This window comes from Cololabis saira, chromosome 8 (assembly GCF_033807715.1).
Source record: "Cololabis saira isolate AMF1-May2022 chromosome 8, fColSai1.1, whole genome shotgun sequence".
NCBI classification, from domain to species: domain Eukaryota; kingdom Metazoa; phylum Chordata; class Actinopteri; order Beloniformes; family Belonidae; genus Cololabis; species Cololabis saira.
In genome coordinates, this window is record NC_084594.1 from 15,782,674 (window position 1) to 15,803,142 (window position 20,469).

Here is a 20,469-nt window from a genome sequence, read left to right on the forward strand (position 1 = left end):
AAAAAAAAAAAAAAAAGAAATGAGATGCTAAAAATGGAAATAAGATTCAAAGATGAGATGTGAGCTGAAGGGGCGATGTTGGGTTTGCTGCGCTGACGGCATTGCAGAAGTAATGAGAAATACAATTCATGGAACGACCACCGGGGGCTGCCTCCACAAGGATCTCCACGGTAGGATAACTTTCCATCAGCAATAAACATACAGTGGGGCAAAAAAGTATTTAGTAAGACACCAGTTGAGCAAGTTCTCCCACTTAAATAGATGAGATATATTTTCATCACAATTTTGAGAGACACAATAAAAAAATAAATCCAGAAAATCACATTGTCTGATTTTTAAAGAATGTATTTGCAAATTATAGTGGAAAATAAGTAGTTGGTCAATAACAATAAGTTCATCTCAACACTTTATTATTTATTTACGTTATATATCCATTGTTGTCAATGACAGAAGTCAAACGTTTTCTGTAAGTCTTCACAAGGTTTTCACACACTGTTGCTGGTATTTTGGCCCATTCCTCCATGCAGATCTCCTCTAGATCAGTGATGTTTTGGGGCTGTTGCTGGGCAACACGGACTCTCAACTCCCTCTAAAGATTTTCTATGGGGTTGAGATCTGGAGACCGGCTAGGCCACTCCAGGACCTTGAAATGTTTCTTACGAAGCCACTCCTTCGTTGCCCGGGCGATGTGTTTGGATCATTGTCATGCTGAAAGTCCCAGCCACGTTTCATCTTCAATGCCCTGCTGATGGAAGGACGTTTTCACTCAAAATCTCTCAATACATGGCCCCATTCATTCTTTCCCTTACACGGGTCGGTCGTCCTGGTCCCTTTGCAGAAAAAGCATGATGTTTCCACCCCCATGCTTCACAGTAGGTTTGGTGTTCTTTGGATGCAACTCAGCTTTCTTTCTCCTCCAAACACGACAAGTTGTGTTTCCACCAAAAAGTTCTATTTTGTGGTACCTCATTAGGTAAAATTATAAAAGGCCACATTGCACCTTAATTAGAAACATGGGTTTTTGATTGACAGCTGCATTGCGGACTATGGTGTTAACAGCATGACTAACTGGACCACTAGCCAGTCGGTAGGTGACAAGCCTCCATAGAGGACCACTAGGTGGCGAGATACTGGAGAGTTAGTCCAGATAGTATCACAGGTCAGCATGAGCTAAGTTAAGATAGCTAGGTTGTGGTAACTTAGCTCAGGTGTGTGTGTTCCAACCAGCTTTGAGGCTAGTTTGTTCTGTCTATTTGTTCATTTTTGTATTAACCATGTTGGGAGGAGTCAGCATCGGCCAATATGACGCTGTCCCACAAAAAATCAACCTTCAAACTGACTCTTCAGAAAACGTATGGGTGATGTCACTGTGGGTTTGTCCAGTTCTTTTTATACAGTCTGTGTACGAGCGCTGTACTGAAGACTAGTTAAATAAGAAGACGGAGAGTGATATATAAATGCCTGACATTTTTATGTTTTTCATTTTAAAACATATGAAAAGAATTATTGTGAACCTGTTAGCAAATGCAAATAAATCTAATGCATATTTTCAATAAAGGGCTACTATTAATTAGATGGTCAGAACGCTGTTGCTGTTGCAGCACTCTACACAGTTTATTTGTGGCACAAAAACGCACACTACTGTGTTATTTGCATCTTGTTAAATAAAAGAAGAGAACAGATAAAACTAAGAAATGGAGCTGTAATCAATAAACCTCTCGTTGGAAAGTAATTACTAATTTTCGGAAAACAAATTGCACTGCAGATCCGATCCAGTCTTCCAGCAAAATGCAAAACAGTTGCAAAAACCTAATCTTGTGGACAATTTTAGCTTGTCAAAATATTTAGATGTATTTTTTTGTCCTCGATGGAAGCCAGCCCTTTTAAATATTTATAACACACAGAAGTCTTTTTGTTTTTGTTAAAGCGGAGCGATTTCCAGCCTGTTTTGTTTTGTCCATCTGGTATTTCATCAAATTATAGCAGGAGACAGAAGTTTACTGGGAGAAACTTAGACCCAATAAGAAGACGACAAAGTATACATTTGTGATTTGTTTGTGTAGCTCTTAGTTTGAACTCATAGACAATAATTTGCAATGATCATAACATTTGCCACAAAGGGTAAAGGAAACAAATGTCCTGGAGAATGTCTGATACATGCAGCGGTAAAGATATAACAGACATATATTTCAATGCAGATTCTCTCCCGTATGTATATGCTGTCTAAGCCCCCGTTTACACGGAGCAAAAACCGTGGTGTTTTCATGCATTTTGGCCGTTCGTTTACACGAAAACGAATCTCAAAGTCACCAAAAACGATCATTTCTGAAAACTCCGGCCAAAGTGGAGATTTTCAAAAACTCTCTTTTCACGTTTGCTTGTAAACGGAGAGAAACGGACATTTAGGCTTCAGAACTTCACATTATGCAACAGAAGCATCACCAGCGTCATGTGTGCGACCTGTGTCTACAATTTGTTTGGCCACCGTCAATATTTTCTTGTATTTTACCTGTTTTATATTCTAAAGTCACACTTAAAAGTAACTCCACTTCTCTGTCACTCCAAACGAAAGACTCTCGTTCCGTCTTGGAAGTAACTGGCAGTCAAGGCTGATTTATGGTTCCGCGTTACACCAACGCAGAGCCTACGGCGTAGGGTACGCTGCGACGCGCACCGTACGTAGGCTACGCCGTCGATTTAACGCGGAACCATATTATTCAGGCTCCACCAGTGTCATTTGTTGACGTTTTTTTCCAGGATTCTGATTGGCTAGCATGACTTTACGCTTCTCGTTACACTGCCCCCTGCAGGTTTGGATGCTCATAGCACCTTAATAGCGTATTTATCCGGGTTCGTGTAAACGAGGATATTTTTCAAAACGTAGAGGGGGAAATATCCGTTTTTGTAAATACCCGGCTATGTGTAAACGTGGCCTAAGTTGAAATCAGGATGGCAGCTTCAATCTTGTCTGAAAGAAGCTTGGAAAACTGGATGAATCTACTCTGATTTGGGTCTGTGATGTCACAGTTCCTTAGAAAATATGAACGGCTCACTGAATGGCATGTTTCACTACTCATGTGGCCACAAACAAATCTAGGAAGTAGTGTTATATTAGAATTTTTGAGCAAACACCTGGATATATTATCCTAAATAAATCTTTATTAATAATTTCTCAATTTGAATCAATGAAACAAGCAACATTGCAGAAAATCTTTGTCATGAGCAAACAAAGGTTGACCACAACTCACAGAGCCCAAAATGACACATACAGTGGACTCACAGTCTTTCCTGTAGGCTTGATGTTTCCGTCAATATCAGATCTGACATCGCAATGCACTGGGAGAAAAATAGCCAACTCCTGCAACCGCTCCCACTGATGACCTCACGCAGCTTTCATGGCATCAAGCAGAAACATCCAGCAGACACTCATATAATTTCCCATCTCCATGCTGTCCAGAACTCTTTTGGTTTCAGTGATGGGGAGCCCGGTGGAAGTAGCTCCGTTTTCACCTCTCAGCGAGCCCTTTCCGAACAAAGCTGATGGAAGCTGGCAGCGCAGCACAGCTTGACATGATTTGGCAAATCTGGTCCAACGGAGGCTCATTCGTGCTGCCTGGCGTCGTGCCTGTAAAGTACTTCGTGAAGGCCCCTGGAAAGCTGGTGATATACAGCCCAGTGGGGAGGAAATGTGTGCCCGCACCGTTCTCCACAACGAAGTGCTTCTGTTTTATGAAGGACTTCTCATCAATTTTTAACAGTAAGCGCTGTGTGGGTGCTTATTGTGTAAATTTGTAGTCAAATATACGAGAGCGAGAAGCCGGAATGACTAAAAGGCTCCAAAGTGTTGCGACCGACACATTTGAACACGGTTCAGATATGTTGCTCAAAGACGTTTATGTCCTTGAGAATTATGGGAAACCTAATGCATTGATGCTTCGCTCCACAGAGCTGGTAACAAAATATATCCACACTTTTCACACACAAATACTCTATAGCTCGTAAAAACAAAAAGAGAAGAAAATGCAGCAGTTAAGCCAAGCAGAAAGCAGTGTTTAATCAAGGTTTTCTTTGAAATCAATTGCCACTATCCCTGAATATCAGTTGCACTTCAAGGCACACATGCACAGAAACAAGTGGCTGGTGTACACACAACATTTTGGAGTGGGATGTGCAAAAAGACTTGAATAGAATTAAAAAGAGCTGGTGAATCTTTTTTCAGTACTTATATTTGTGCTTCTTCCGGGATAGTACGTGTTCTGTTATGAAACAGAATACAAACAAGAATAATTTATCCGTAACCATCAGTGGGAGTAAAAAGAAAAAAACTAAACAAAAGGACACACATTTACATCTTCCAAAGGCTTATTCTCATTCGTTGTTGCATAAAGCTGGAGGCTGCCCGTGTGTATTCTGAGGGAAGGTCACGATCCATTTTCCATAGAAGGAAACTGGAGAAACCAGATGAGAACAGTGTACCGATGATGATCGTGAGCTGTTGCACAACGAATAAATGATTGAGCAGAATTTAAATGTGGACACACTAAATGTGATTACAGCATTCTGAATGTATTGTTATTAGATTTAGTTGCAAACTAACACATCGGAGTGACCATTGTAGCGCCATCCAGCTTTAAAATTAGGTTAAATACCAAGTCTTTATTTGGAAGAACTATTCTGATTCTGCAAGCAGCAACATGCTTGTACTTTAAGGTGGATTTTTAATGTAGGGGCAAGCATGTGAACGGAAAAGGCTGATATCAGAAGTTTGCCTGCAGTGGAAAGCTTGGTGTGCAGATAAAACTGAAATGTGCAAATGGAAGTTTTCTGTATTTGATGTTTCGCTTCTTTAACTTCACCTAAAGTTTATTGCGTTTGTGAAGAATTGGGCCAGAGACTTAAACCGCTTTCCAAGTGAGGCCGTAACGTCATCAGAGTTTGTTTTGATCAAAGAAATGAAGCCAAAATGAAATTCAAATCACGAGCGCTGCGATAAGCACAGAGCTTGGCAGCTAGCGATGGAACATTCACACTTCTAGTGTGAAATAACCTCAACTCATTGAAGAACTAAACCTTTTGGTCATATGAGGTTTAAAAAGTAATAGTAATGACATTCTTTGTTAATTTAATGTTAATGTTGAAGAACAGGGAACATTATGGGATGATTCATGGATCAAATCAGGTTGCTGTTTTCATCAGTTAAAATCTAGCTGTATTTGCCCTGACTCATGTTGTCTCCTAAACTGAATAAAGTCTCTTGTAAAACTGTCACAGAGGATCTTCATGCATAATCCAGTCTGAAAGACGAACTGTTGACAATGTTCTTTGACAGGCCAGTAGTTCCACACGTGCAGCCGCAGCCCGAAGCCACATCAGCTGTAAATTAAAGATTCCACTTCCATCCTTGTGAAGTCTTTGAGGCGACTTGTCTCGCAGTAAAATTGTGAGTTCAGGGGTGAGATACTGTGAACTAAATTCCAACCAGAACTTGGACTTGTCTTTGTTTAAATAAATGTAATCTATTGCGAGATGAGGCTGAGTTATGCCGACTGATGCAGTGTCAGTTTCTTCACCGGATCTATCTTAACAAGCCGACTGTGGCCTGGACCTGGATTTATTATCCGGACAAACGATTCACATGCACGCCAGCCCACCTGCACGCACCAAAACCCACGAACACTCGCTCCATCACTCCTCCCACCTCCTCCTTCCCCCCCGCAGATCTAGTTTTCAATCACTGCGACAGGGCTGGTTCCAAGGGGAGCTCTTTTTTTCATGGGCACCCAACAGGAAAGCCCTGGCTTAATACACCCGTACAGAGATTAAACTGGGTTTTATCAATGCTCGAGCTCAGTGGTGCTTACCGGAGAGCAGAAGATGTAGATCAGCAAGCAATGGAGAGGCATAATAGTCCTTCATGACCCCGCAGAGAAAAGGAAGCGAGGGATCCTGGAAAAGCTTCTGCAGTCTGACGAAATCCCAAGACCCTTATTCCTAGATTTACAGCGAAAAGAGGGCAGCTGAGTGCTTTCAAATCCCAAGACGAATCTTCAGCAAGACTATGTTTATGTGATATTCTGAACATCGTATCGCATAAAATCAATAAAGTTCTTAAAGAGAGAGTTTATATCTGCACAAGACTGGCTCATATTAAAAAAGCTGCACACGGCAGATTTTGCCATCAATCCATCTCCGGTGGTGTGTGATCTCCCACTTTCACATGTGAACAAACCGTGACTCATGTGGAGTGGAAAGTCAATGGCACCACACATGCTGGCATGAATAAATGAGCATGTAGAGAGCGTACTCATTGTCTGGTTACCAGTGCAGAGTGGGACATAAAGAAAGGGACATCATGTTCCCTGGTTAACAGGAGGGCCTGGACTCGTGGAGAGCCATGACACCCACGCACATGTACAATTTATCTGAGCAGGAGGATTTGTCCTCATTTGAAGGGCTTGGTAAACAACACAGCTCTAAATTAGGTCAATAAAAGGAACTGATAAAGGGATACCAGTGTTAGTATGGTTTGTTTTTGAATTATTCTCATTGACATGCACTGACAGTTAAATGGGGACTCTGAGTTATACAGACTGACAAGACATGAAGGGTCATCCTAATAACTTCTCTGCGCAAATAAAACCTGTCACAGGATGTCGCGATTTATCAAAGAGGAAAAGACTCCTCAGCAAAAACAAATTAGTGTAATCAGTAGGCATAAATAACATCACCAGTGCCTCAAAAAGATAAAGGGAAGCGCATGTGTGTATACATCCGTGTGCATATTCTGCCATGTCTACTGATCCTGGTGAATAAGTAATGAACTTTAAATATGTATTTTTTCCGTTGATCCCCAGTTTAGAGGCAGCACCCTGAATGAGTCTAAATGAGGGAAAATATTAACAAAATGTGTTTGTAGAGTGAGATGCATGTCACCATTTGTGTTTAAATTAGTAAAACTCACGTTTAATCTCATATCAGGTTCAAGCAAACAGATGGAAAGATGGAAAAGCAATGGACAATCTGAAAGCCTCTGAGGCATATCAATATCTGCACAGCAAAAAAGTCGGTTGTGTCATGTCATACAAACATGATCGTTTTGTTTATTTGAAAGCAAATGTAGAGCCTAGCCAGTGTTTGAACAATGTGTGGCATAATGCTTGGGTGCTGGTAACTGAAGCTGGAGAAGTCAAAACTGCAGGATGTCCGTGTGTTGCTGGACCAGGGAGATCCAGGGTGTTCCCATTCAGCTGCGATCCTATGGAAGGTAACAAGATTATTTGACCATTGTAGCCTAGGCCTATATGTCTTTATTTTTGGTATCCAAACTACATCATAGTCTACTTGGCTAGAGTGCAAAGTGTGTGTGTGCAATGATGATAACAATAATAACGCATTTTCAGACAAAAATGTTGCGGGGTGTTTTTTTTAGATTCAATGCCTTCAGCCAGGTCCTTGATTCTGAGTCGGTATCAGGCTTGCGAGAAAAAAGTAAACAACGGAGCGCATGGACATTGCCTCTTCGTAGCTGGTTTGTGGTCGTAGCCCTCTCTATTTAACCGCTCTTTCAGGTGCTTTCTCGAGTTCTTACAACCAACCACCGCACACGTCATTCCCGAACCACTTTTCTTCTTTGAAATATCCATGTAATTGCTAGCAATACAGAACTAGTCCGCCAGAACGGAAGTGGATTGCATCGACGGGAGAACTTCAGGAAGTAGAGCGGAAACGGCTCAAAAACTTGTCTATAGCCCAGGACTGTTGCATGTTTTTGTTATTAGCTACCCAAGGGAACACGGGGAGAACATGCAAACTCCACACAGAAAGGCCCTTTCGCCAACCCCACCCAGGGTGTGGGTGCTGAAGTCATGGGGGAATTTTAACACGCACTCAGCGCCCACAGCGTCCCCGGCGGGAATTGAACCCAGGTGTTGAGATGTGGTTGTTGAGGACCCAAGCGCAGGAGAGCAGAGTAGGAGGCCGGAGGCAGGAGTTCTCAACCAAAAGGGTTTATTTACCAAAAACAAAGAACTAAAAGCGCTGCTGAGCAGGAACAAGAAACTAAAGACATCACAGGGATCAAAACTGGGCACAGGAACACAGAGGGAAGAAACAGTATGGACCGACAGGGAACCAATGAATGACAAGACAAGATATACTGAGGGGATAACGAGACATGACGAGACACAGGTGCAGACACAATCAGGGCAGATGGGACACAGGCGGGGCAAGACAGAAACTGAAGGCTGGGGGGAATGTCAACCTTGACACCAGGACCTTCTTGCTGTGAGACAGCTTTGCCACCTTGCCCCCGATTCTAGGCTTTTTAAGTCGATCGCAAACAGTCCACATGTAGTATTACACTTACATATGGGCAGAAATATGTGCCACTAGATACTGAATTTGAATAGTTTATATTTGAATTTGAATTGCCCAACTTGAATAATTGCATTAAATAACTGAATCACTGAACTGAATCACATAATTTGAATTTGTATTGTTTAATTTGAATCACTGCATTGAAAAACTGAATCTGAATTGCATAATTTGAAATTGAATTCAATTGTTCTGAACTGCATTTGATCCTCACTGAAAATTCCACTCTCTTTATACTTTCACATTCAGTTCTCACAATTCATATTCAGTTCTTGCAATTCAATTTCAATTTACTGTTACTGTTGATGTGCCAGACATCCGGGTTGTTGAGGAAGAGCAATCGAGTGCAGATACAAAGAACTCCTTTTCACGTAGCGTACTATCACCTTTATTTTCTTTCAACGATATAAACGACCAATGGGAGCTAGATATTTCGAAACCTATTGTGTTTTCTCCATTCTGTGTAAAAAGTGTAGATTTATATCTTTCCGTTTTGTAGAAAAATTTCTGCTGAGGAGTGTGTGAAGATTTGCGGCAACGGGTGACACGTGACGAGTGCTTCCTTTATTTGCTGGATATGGGATTTGGTCAAGAAAGTCAGAGAAAACTCAGGGATGTTCCCCTTGCACTGAGGGTGGGAACTCAATAGTGTCATACTGTACGTGCTGTGTATTGGCAGCAATATTTTGATTCAATACATGTCATATTGCAGGGGTCCTGATTCAATGAGCTGTGATGCTTTAAACATCAATATTTATATATATTACAATATATATTATATATATATATATAATATATATTTACAGATAGGGCTGAGCAATATATCACTATATATCTGGATATAGACCGGATGCTAAACAGCGCTGCAAGTTTAGATCTCATCAAATACATTCAACATGCAAACTAGAACCCAAGAATAAGCATGTGCTTTGATCGGCGCATGTCCTGTTTTATTGTGGACTCACCATCTTTGGGCGGCTGGTCCAATGCATCTCATGTAAAATGCATGTCCTTTCATCAATTTCGTATAAATTATAGGTAGATAATGACTAGCCGTTGCTACTTTTCACTCTTTAAACACAGGTGAGACAACGCGTGCTCTGTGAGGTTTAGCTGGTTTCTTAATTAAATCATGCATGATTGTGTAGTCTATTACAGCCTGCAGGAGAGTTAACTTTCTGTTTTTGTGCAATGGATACGCAGTCAATCAGCTTGAAGCGAGTGTATCCATGTGTATTTGGTGTTTATTACCCCTATGCACTAATATTTAGTTACACAATTGAATCTGTAGCTGTTTTCTGATTTTGTATAAAGATATACAGTATTTGTGAATGTCTGCAAGGGAGAAGAAATGGCTAGTTTGGATGTTAAATTCTAAAAACTAGATGAGTTTATCCTGTTGCATGCATATAATGTTGACGTTTTCTTACAAAATGTCTGTATGAAACAGAGACCAGGTTTCAATAATGAATACAGAGCCATTAGGCAGCCTGGATGCCCTCCTTTGGACGGACAAACCTCAGCCTTCGCCAACTCACTTGAAAGCAGATTGACTCTGAGAATCGTCCACTGATTTCAGAGCATCATTACTTTGTGTGATTGCTGTCCTCATATCCACACAAAAATACATCAGGACTTTCTACAAGCTACAAATAAGTCCTCTGTGAGCCAGAAATATGCATGTGATGTTGTAAAAATAAGAAAAAGCATTTGCTTGCTGTAAATCAAGTATACTTACAAGTATACTTAGTACCAACACAATGTAGAATGGGAAAACTGATAAACATATACTTTCATAACTCTGTTTGTGTGTGGGTTCAAATGATTGAAAATTACAGATTCAAGCTTTGCTGCATTGTAGACATTACCAGTAAATACATAAATGTATCCATATGTATTCATAATGTTATGTTTAAACATTTTTGGGGGCTGTAAGTGCAGATTTTGTAGGGGGCTCCTCTTCCTGGTGCAGCTGCCCTCTGAGTGATGTTCCTCCATAAACACGGCCTGTGCTCTGAATGTCACACTTCAATTTTGATTATTACATTTTCCTGGTCCAGAGAAATCTAATAACCTTCCAGTTAATAACGTTGGATTTGGAGGAAAATCATCAAGTTGCTTTCAATAAGCTTTAGGTGTTCCCAAAAGTCAATATCAATTTGCTGAAGATTTGGTCCCAGACCAAATGGACATGTTGCAAAATGGACCTAAGACAGGAAAAAAAGACATTCAAGTGCTTTGAGCCAACGTGGGAATTTTGTAAAGTGACGCAAAACCAATACAATGAAAGCAAAGATTGATAAAACTGAATTAGAACTAAAAAAGTTTTTTTTTTGTTTGGATGTCATCAGGAGACATGGCGTTGATTTCACTGCTATGCAGATGATACACAACTTTACCTCGGTGTCTCCTGATGACATAGAACCAACGAATGTTCTTTTAAACTGTATTTTAGACATTAAGTCATGGATGGCAGCTTAACCAGGACAAAACTGAAGTTTTAATTATTGGTCCTGAAAACAAGAGAGAGATCATTTTAACAAAACATTTTAAACCTAAGTGTGTGAGAAATCTGGGCATCCTTTTTGACTCTGAGCTGGATTTAGTTTCACTTATTAGAAATGTAACAAAGACAGGATTTTATCATCTTAAAAACATCGCCAGAGACCGTCCATTTATAGCTCTTGCCAGCACAGATGTGTTGATGCATGCTTTTATTACTAGTAGAATAGATAACTAATGCCCCGCTCTCTGGTCTTCTTAAAAAGAGTATTTCAAGTTTACAACTACTACAGCATTCAGCCGCACGTGTGCTGACGAGGACCAGAGGGCGGGAATACATTACACCAGTGTTAAAATTGCTGCATTGGCTCCCTGTGCGTTTCAGGATTGATTTTAAGATTCTTTTATTAGTCTATAATGTCTTAATGGTTTTGGTTCTTCTTTTTTATCTGATCTGCTTTTAAATTATGAGCTCTCGCAGACCCTGAGGCCCTCTGGTACCAGCCTTTTAAACGTTTAATTGTTAAATTGTTAACGGTTCCTAAAGTTAGCACAAAAACAAAAACAAAAACTTACTAATGTTGCCACCAATATTAGGAAGTCAGAAACACTGATATCAAAATGTCTGAAAATTGTAAATACCACATGAACTTGAATGTGATGGACTGGCGACCCCTGCCTTTCACCTGAAGCAGGCCGGGCCCCCTGACCCTGCATCGGAATGAGTGGGAATAGATAATAGATGAATGGATGGAAATATACATGAAAGACAAAAATGATGGGGTCATTGTACATTAAAGATGGAGTAGGTGCTACCAGGAAAGTTTTTAGGAACAGGAAGAGTTTTGAAAGTGAACAACCAAAATGTTCAGCCTCTTCCTTGTAACCTCAATCACAACTCACGGCTCCAGAACACATGATCACATAGATGCACACTATGTGAGTAAACATCTTTATGTTAAATGGATAACAGCCTATGGCATTGCCATATTGAACAAGTTTGTTTGCACTTTGATTGATTTCATATGGCTTCTCTTCCACTGTGCTCGTTCACTATGCTGCTGCTCCACCTTTACCTGCTTGTAAGGAGCCCTCGGGTCTTGTACATTTGTTGGCATGTGCACGTGATAATTTAAGAAACAAGCCAAAAGTTTGGATAATTGGAAGAAAAGCCATGAACAATTTTTCTTCAGTTCAAGTCAAATAATTGGGCGTGTTTTATTATTCACTAACAGAATATAAAAACAATGATAACCAATATAACAATGCATGCTTTCTGAAATAATCTCTACTTCACCTTCAACGTCCTGACGATACAAAAATACAGTAAATGATTAAAGGGGACATATTATGGAAAACACGTTTTTTTCTTGCTTTAGCATATATAAAGTGGTCTCCCCTCACCCTGCCAACTCAGAGAAGGAGTAAAGCAACCAAATTCTGCAGGGTCTGTGCACCCCGCCCGGCTGAGCCGTCCAGTGTGATGTAACTTCTACGAGCCGCTCAGATTTGCGCATTTTCGTTACGTAAGCAAAATGCAAACCACACCCACAACTAACTACGCCGGCCGGAGCTTCCGCCATTGTTCCGAAGCGGTGTATCGTGTGGCTGTTTGAACAACGAGGGACAGTAAAAATGAGGTTTTGCATCAACACCTACCCTCATAAAAGGATCAGTGCCAACAGTACAGACACGGCAACTGCACACGAGTCAGCGGTAAGTGACGTTAATTTTTTATGTTATTTATATTTGTCTACAAGTATGATCTTTGCATGGGCTAAGTATTTAGCGTAGCTAACGGGTAACACCGGAGCTCTATTAGTAATTTCTTTCTGTTTATGGTTTCAGATCTTCCAAGCACCTGAAGCTGTTCAACGACACTTTCAGAAGACGCACGGTCCTTCCTTGAGCCAGCAATAGTGCATAAATGTTATTTTATTTTTTTAACCATAAAGTTGCCATTTGTGAACATTCAGTGTTGTGATTTATTTACAGTTAACATGATTAATTTGTCTTGTAAGATAAGAAATTAAATGATGAGGAATCGGAGTAAAGAACTGTTCCCCCCTTCAGGTAACTAAAGGCTGATTTATGGTTCCGTGTTACACCAACGCAGAGCCTACGGCGTAGGGTACGCGCCGATTTAACGCAGAACCGTAAATCAGGCTTTAAGATCCCAGGGAGTCGTTTACACCGTGTCATAAATGCATTTGAGCGTCCGACTATCGTGTCGAGCTGCGTGACATCGGACGCTCTCCGTCCACACTGAAACCGTTAAACTCGCTGCCAGTTAGGACAGTCAAATAGAAAATAAAGCAATGGAAGTGATTTTGTCGCTGACGCTCGCTCGCATCGCATGGGACACGCTTTAATAGTGTACGCAGCCGGCTGCTCTTCTCCCCGGAGCGAGGCTTTGTTCCCTCCCCTGCTACACGTCATTGAGGCAGCCAATCAGCACAGAGCCTCATTATAATAGCCTCCCCACCCCCTCAGAATCCCTCATAGAGAAGGAGGTTAGAAGCGGTAAAAATAAAGACATGGCCCAGAGGCTGAATTTCTAATTTATTTAGAAAACACAAGCTTTTGATTGTTTTTAAGAGATTCAAGGCCTGTTTAAAATATACATTAAATGCCATAATAGGTCTCCTTTAAATCAACCTAAATTATTTAAGTAAAACTTGTTGAATCATTGTTGAAAATTGTTGAATCAGCCAGACATAATCCTCAAATAATCAAATGAGATGGGTTTTTTTTCTCAAAAATTACAAACTAATTAAATAATTGAGTTATAATTCTGTTGTTTAAAGGACTGAATAATAAAACAAGCTTTTTGAAAACTATTAAAGAAGGACAACGACAGAGAATCCTCATCTGATGCCGTGGTACTGGTGCAGTGTTCTGTTACTGGAATTTCGCTGGCTCAAGCAAATATTTGAGCCCAAGAGTGTTTTGAAACTGCGGTTAAGATTATGAGGTTAAACTGTGTCAGGAAGGAGAAATATATGCAACTTCCCTGAGTCCTTTGAGAGATTTCCATAATTATTGATCAGAAAGGTCAAGGAAGTATATTTTTATTCCAGAAAAGGTGAATAAATCTAATTTATAAAAGGTGCCACGAAGCTGAGGCATGTTGAGTTTTAGATAACCTGCTCACAATATGATGATTAAGCCAAAAAGACATAATCACAAAAGAAACACAGTGTTTTCACATTTTCAGTGCCATTAGCTCTCATGACTTTCAATGCAGTTATTTTTTTCAGTCAAAGGAAATTAAAAAAAAAAAAACCTGAAAAACAATACCACCCTAAAATGGAGCGGGGGCTTTACACAGACGGCCTCCAGGGTTTGTAGCTACAGAAGTACGAACACGCTATTTAAGTATGAGGGCTGCGGTAAAGTGATCTTTATGAAAATGCTGCAAAATAATGTTTTTACAGACGAGTCAACCGCTGCAGGCTGTGTGTTATAGAAGAGGCTTTCGATGGAGAACCCCCCCCCCCCCCCTTCAACTGTTGCTTTTAACTCATATCTAAAGATAGAAACAAGAAGATGGCTGTCACTTCATAGGTGTTTCAAAGCACCTTCAAAGCTGAAGGTTTAAAGCTGAAAAATGAAAGAGGAAAATCTGTTTGAAGTGTCACGTTTAGGTGTTTTTTTTTTCTGTGACACAGAATATGTCATTTGACGTACTTTCACATACAAGAGCAGAATATAATAACATTTATCAAATATTCATGGAATTAAAAGTGACAGTTTAAAAAGTGCTCAAGAGGAATACAGGCTTTGATTTTCGGGTCTGCTGGAGAAACGTTGTCAAGCCATGAACCACTTCTGTTTTAGACCGTGTTTGAACTTTCCTCCGGCAAACTCACTCACTGACATGTGAATTTAGTGTACAATAAATCCCTTAATCCTATATTGACATTACTATGAAATAAACTAAAGTAACTCATACCCACCAGAGCGTTTTGAACAACTACTTGTTTTCATTCTTTGACAGAACAGTCACATTGAAGAATTTTTCTTTTTAATCTTTGCCACAGGCTTATAAAATTAAGCACAGAGCCATGCAGTCTTTATATGCAAACATTTGTGGTGTAAAATAGGTCACTCTGAAGAGCTCAGTGGCTACACCTGTCGTTAAAATGTTATCCTTGATGGATAATCCAGAGTCCTGAGAAAGTGTTTATGAACGAACAGCACCTGTAATGTAAAACCCACTCAGTGAGGTTAAAGACTACTAAGGCACAAGGTTAGTAAAAGTTCATCAACACAGCTGATTGTATAGTTGAAGTTATGAGACAAAAAAATACTTCAAGTTATGAATTTATGCAAAGTGCCTTCAAAAAATGTGTGTTTTACATCAGACAATGGGTTCACACAGATGCTATATTTTATGTCTGCAATGGGCAATCTAATGCAATACAGTACATACAGTTAGATGTAGCAATAAGAATAACCTTTTTATCAGAAGAATCTACTTCAAAGACAAACTACAATGACTTGAACCTAATCAGACAGAAACAGCAGGATTTAGTTGACGTAATTTGTGCATCAGGGTAAATAATGAGCTACAATGTACATTTATCTGAATATTGCATCCAATCAAATATCTGTCATTTTCATGAAATTTTAGTAGATTATGTATTTATTATCAAATTGTTGTGACTAACTAAAATGTCTTTATCTGTTAATTCTTCTGTCCCTATGATCCTCTTAGTAAATGAACTAGCGTTTTAAATAATCACAGCCGTTTATTGGAAATTAGCGCAAAAACAGAATATTAAAAAAATAGGGTGTAAATGACTAATTGCCTGTTAGGCTTTTCATCAAGCTCCTATGTGTTTTGTTGGGTTGTTGGGTGTTTTTAAAGATGATTTTAATGATTAGGAAAACATGTCCAACGGGACTAACATACCCCTTGTTCTTCAGTGGTGTCTATGGTGTGTTGAGGTTTTCAAAGCCTTCCAAAATGAGATTAAATGGTTCTTCGACACAAATCTTGGAGAATTTTACCCAGTTTTATATTTCTGGTTAATCACTTTGCTTATTGCCTTTCTCTTTCGTATACTGTTAAAGACGTTCTTTAACGAAACCTCTTTTTGTGGATGAAACAGTTTCTTCCAAGAATATACTTTTGATATGACTTTGTGTTCATTCTGCTTAGATTCGACTGAAACGACTTTTCAAAAGAACATAAATGCATCTTTGCAGAGACATGCATGTGATTCTATCCCTACAAGAGCTTAGGTAGGAGTTGGCACGAAATCTCAACAGGCTCCTTGCATGATTTTCATGATGGACACGTGTGGAAAATGCTAAATCTCATCATCTGGTCTGTGTTTCATCTAGTCTAGTTTGTGGTCCAGTTGTTTGTGTATTTAATAAAATCTCATCATCTAATCCCCCCTGAAAATAGGCTTTTCACATACTCACAGAACCAGAGTTGCAGCCAGAAGTAGTGGTTTGTTTTGGTAGTTCTTGCACAGTGGATGTGCTTTCTGGCTGCATGTGTTTTACAGACTTGGTGCAGGCCGATGTCATTTTATAACATCCACAAGGACCCTTTGCTACATAGAAATCTCTGAAATCAAGAACTGGCCTTACAAGTTTGCAGGTATTTGTAGTGAGGGAAAAATCTAATTTCAGTCCACTCTGTACAACTGTAGAGAATTGTCAATCTGGACGACTAATTCAGTCCAGCAGTCGAGCGCCTCGTCCTGTGAGTAAAATTTCACTCAGGTATTAACATTTTTACATGTTTGTTGTGGCTGTTACTTTCTTACACTTTCTTTCTAATGTACTCAAAATTTTGCTTAATTTCCAGGAAAATAATGAGTAACTAACCAGTACTTAACCATTAGTTATTCATCAAGTACCAGTGTGGGTGTTAGTTAAGTAACGTTTGGTTTATGTTGTTTAATTATTTGGAATAAAATGAGTAACTAACCAATACTTCACCATTATCATCAAGCACCCAAGTGAGTTTTAGATAAGTAATGGTTAGCTAATATTGCTTAATTACTGGGAAATAAATGAGGAACTAACCTAACTATTAGTTAATCATGAAGTATTGAATTGGGTTTCAGTTAGTTAGTTAGTTAGTTAACAATTGACTCAACTTAACTATAAATGACTGGAAAGCTGATGATTAATTTTGTAATCTCTCAAAAATTTCCTAACATTAGCTATTTAAACGTAACCAGAGAAGATCCTACATTAATGAATCATTAGGTTATAATTTATTCATTGTTATCTTTGAACAGATCTCTTCATCAGTTATGAATGAATTCTGAACCATCCATCCATCCATTTTCTATACCCGTTTTATACTTTGCAGGGTCACGGGGGTCTGCTGGAGTCTATCCCAGCTCATCACAGGCGAGAGGCAGGGGTAAACCCTTCATGTTTTTTTGACTGTGGGAGGAAGCTGGAGCACCCGGAGGAAACCCAAGCAAGCACGGGGAGAACATGCAAACTCCACACAGAAAGACTCCCACCGGGTCCAGGAGTCGAACCAGGAACCTTCTTGCTGTGAAGCAACAGTGCTAACCACCAAGCCACTGTGCTCCCATATTCTGAACCAAATGGTGCAAAATTAAAAATAACTCATGAATTACTTATTACGTAACAATAGTTACTGTCTTCATGTCTATCCTGAGTAATTCTACATGCCATAGGCTAGCTACCATGTAGTACTGCATTACTATCGTACTGAGTAGACCACTGATGATTTTTTTTAAATTATCCATTAGTTATGGTTGTGTTTAACCTCAAGTGAAGTGGTGCATTATACTGAGTACTTACTGATTAGTTAATCATTACCTATCTATTAATTAGTGCTTGTAGGTACCCTCAAATGAAGTGGTGTATACATACCAAGTACCAACAGATTAGCTAATCATTACCTGCCCATTAGTTAATGCTTTTGTGCACCCTCAAGTAAAGTGGTACATCATACTGATGCTCATTACCTGTCCGTTAGTTACTAAGTCTCCCTTCTGGAAATGTAATTGATCGTTCACGCTTAATGACAACTTACTATTTGTGTATTAACACAAAATTATTCATAATTGATAACTGAAGTTGGGATACCGTTTTTACCATATTTAAATTATTTTGTTGGATAAACCCTAAATCTTAATTGCATATAAGAATATTTAGCGAAAAAGTAAAACGCACATTTATTTATTTGCCTAAAGTGCACTTAAACAGAATAAAATCAAAAGAAAAAATATAAGGCTCAAGCTAACTTTAATAAAAATTATACTTAAACTCACACTTAGAAAATAGATGGCCAAGTCCTTAACACAACAAACATGAATATCAGGACCATTTCAAACATTTTAAAAATGTCTAAACGTGGAACACTGTAAAAAAAAAAATATATACACATTATTCCTGTTGAGCTTGGGGTTTTGTAAATTCTGAGAAGCGTCTGCTTCTTTCATCTTTTCTTCTTCTTTCTGGAGTCCTTCTGAATTAAGCCTTGCGGCATCTATTGGAGTAGGAGGCCAAAGTCTTCGTCTTTCCCAGCGTAAGCCGAATTTCTTCGCTTTTTTCTTGATTTAGGGCATGCAGTTCTGAAATTGCAGCTGTATCTGCTAGGGTTTTTCATCTTTGTCAATTTGTAATCCTTTACGGCCTTGAGTACCTCCTTGTAGCTGTCAATGGCCCCTCAGGTGTTAGAATAAAAACAGCAGTACATACTGTATGTTATGTAATCATAGTTTTTGAAAGAAATATTTCAAGAACTATCTGAAGTAACATTTTCTTAATGACATCTGCGACTGTCAGATATGTGTCTTACATTTCAACTAAGATTATGCACATTTTCAAAACCACATACTATACCTCCAATGCATACTGGTTTTGAGCAAATTAAAAAAAAAAAAAAAAGAAAGTTGATAAATTACAAGGTAAATGACATCCCCAAAAGCTCCAGTCGATGACAAATAACTCCTATTGTCACAATACGGTTTTGTTGAGGACCCAAATGCAGGAGAGCAGGAGGCAGGAGTTCAATTCAATTTTATTTATATAGCGTCTAATACAATAGATGTTGTCTCTAGACGCTTTCCAGAGATCCAGAACATGAACATAAACATAAACCCCCGAGCAATTATTACATAAACAATGGCAGGTAAAAACTCCCATAGTTGGAGAAAAGCCTTAAGCCTTTTGGAGTTCACCAAAACTGGAGTTATTCAGCAAAACCAAAAACAAACCAAAAGTGCTGCTGAGCAGGATCTAAAAAGGCAGAACAAAAACAGGAGTCCAAAACTAGACGAGGAGACATGGAGGGAGCAAACAGTACGGACCAGCAGGGAGCAGGGGAAAGACAAGACTAGATATACACAGGGGATAACGAGACACAGGTGCAGACAATCAGGGCAGATGGGAAACAGGAGGGACAGAACTGAAACACAAACTGGGGGAAATGTCAAAACCCTGACACCTATAATAGAGTTAATTGCCATAGTTATATTTTTCAGCTGCATTGGAATGTAGCCCATTTCATATTTGGTGCCAAATTGAGTGTCCACCTCGTTGTATCCTTATTAAACCCTTTGTGGAGACTTTACCCTTTGCTCAAATTCTATCAAATTTCGTACACTGGTAACCAAGGAGTTCCTGAAGGTATCATTTGTGTGACTGGAATCATGGTTACCATGGTTACCATGAGTTTATCCTCTGTCCAACAGGGGGGAAAAAGAGGCAGTTGAAGTCAACACAAAACACCTGAAAGACCTCAAAATCAGCTAAAGTTGATAATCACATAACGCTGATGTCCAGACTTCTTTTAAAAGTGGTTATTTCAATTATCAAGCTTTTGAGTCCCTGAAAAAAAGCTTGCGATGACTGTTAGTCCTAAATTGTAAATGTCACATATTTGTGAAAGTATCATTAGTGAAAGCTGACAAACTACACTTTGATTACATTTGGACTGTTTTCATTTAAGTCCATCGTGATCAAGTATAAAGGCAGAAACCATGAAAACCGTCACCGTCCAAAACAGGGAAAATAGTTCGCTTTACAAGGCAAATTAAAACAGATTTCACATTGTAAAAAGTACTGTAAAAAGATTGTTTTATTACAGGAAAGTGTCTGTCACGGTTTGGTTTCAGTTCCTGTTTTATTTTGAAATCCATGTCTTTGTGGTTCAGTTATGTCTTTACCTCCCTCGTTCTCATCTGGCCTGATTGTCTGCACCTGTGTCTCATCAACCCTTCTGTGTATATCTTGTCTTTCCCTTGCTCCCTGCTGGTCCGTACTGTTTCATCCTTTCATGTTTCCGGTCTGGTTTTGTGCAATTCAGATTTTTTGCAATCCTGCTCAGCAGCGCTTTGGGTTTTGTTTAAGTTAATAAAACACGTTTTTTGGAACTCCTGCCTCCTGGTCTCCTGCATCTGGGTCCTATCCACTGAATTTGTGACAGCAATACCTGATTGATATTAATTAGTATGATTATAATAATATTCACATTTAATTTCAATGATCCAGATATAAAATGCCTTCATTAAATTAAGGGCATTTGTCACATATTCATGTATAAGTAGTACATGAAAAATGAGTAAAAATGCTTATACAAAA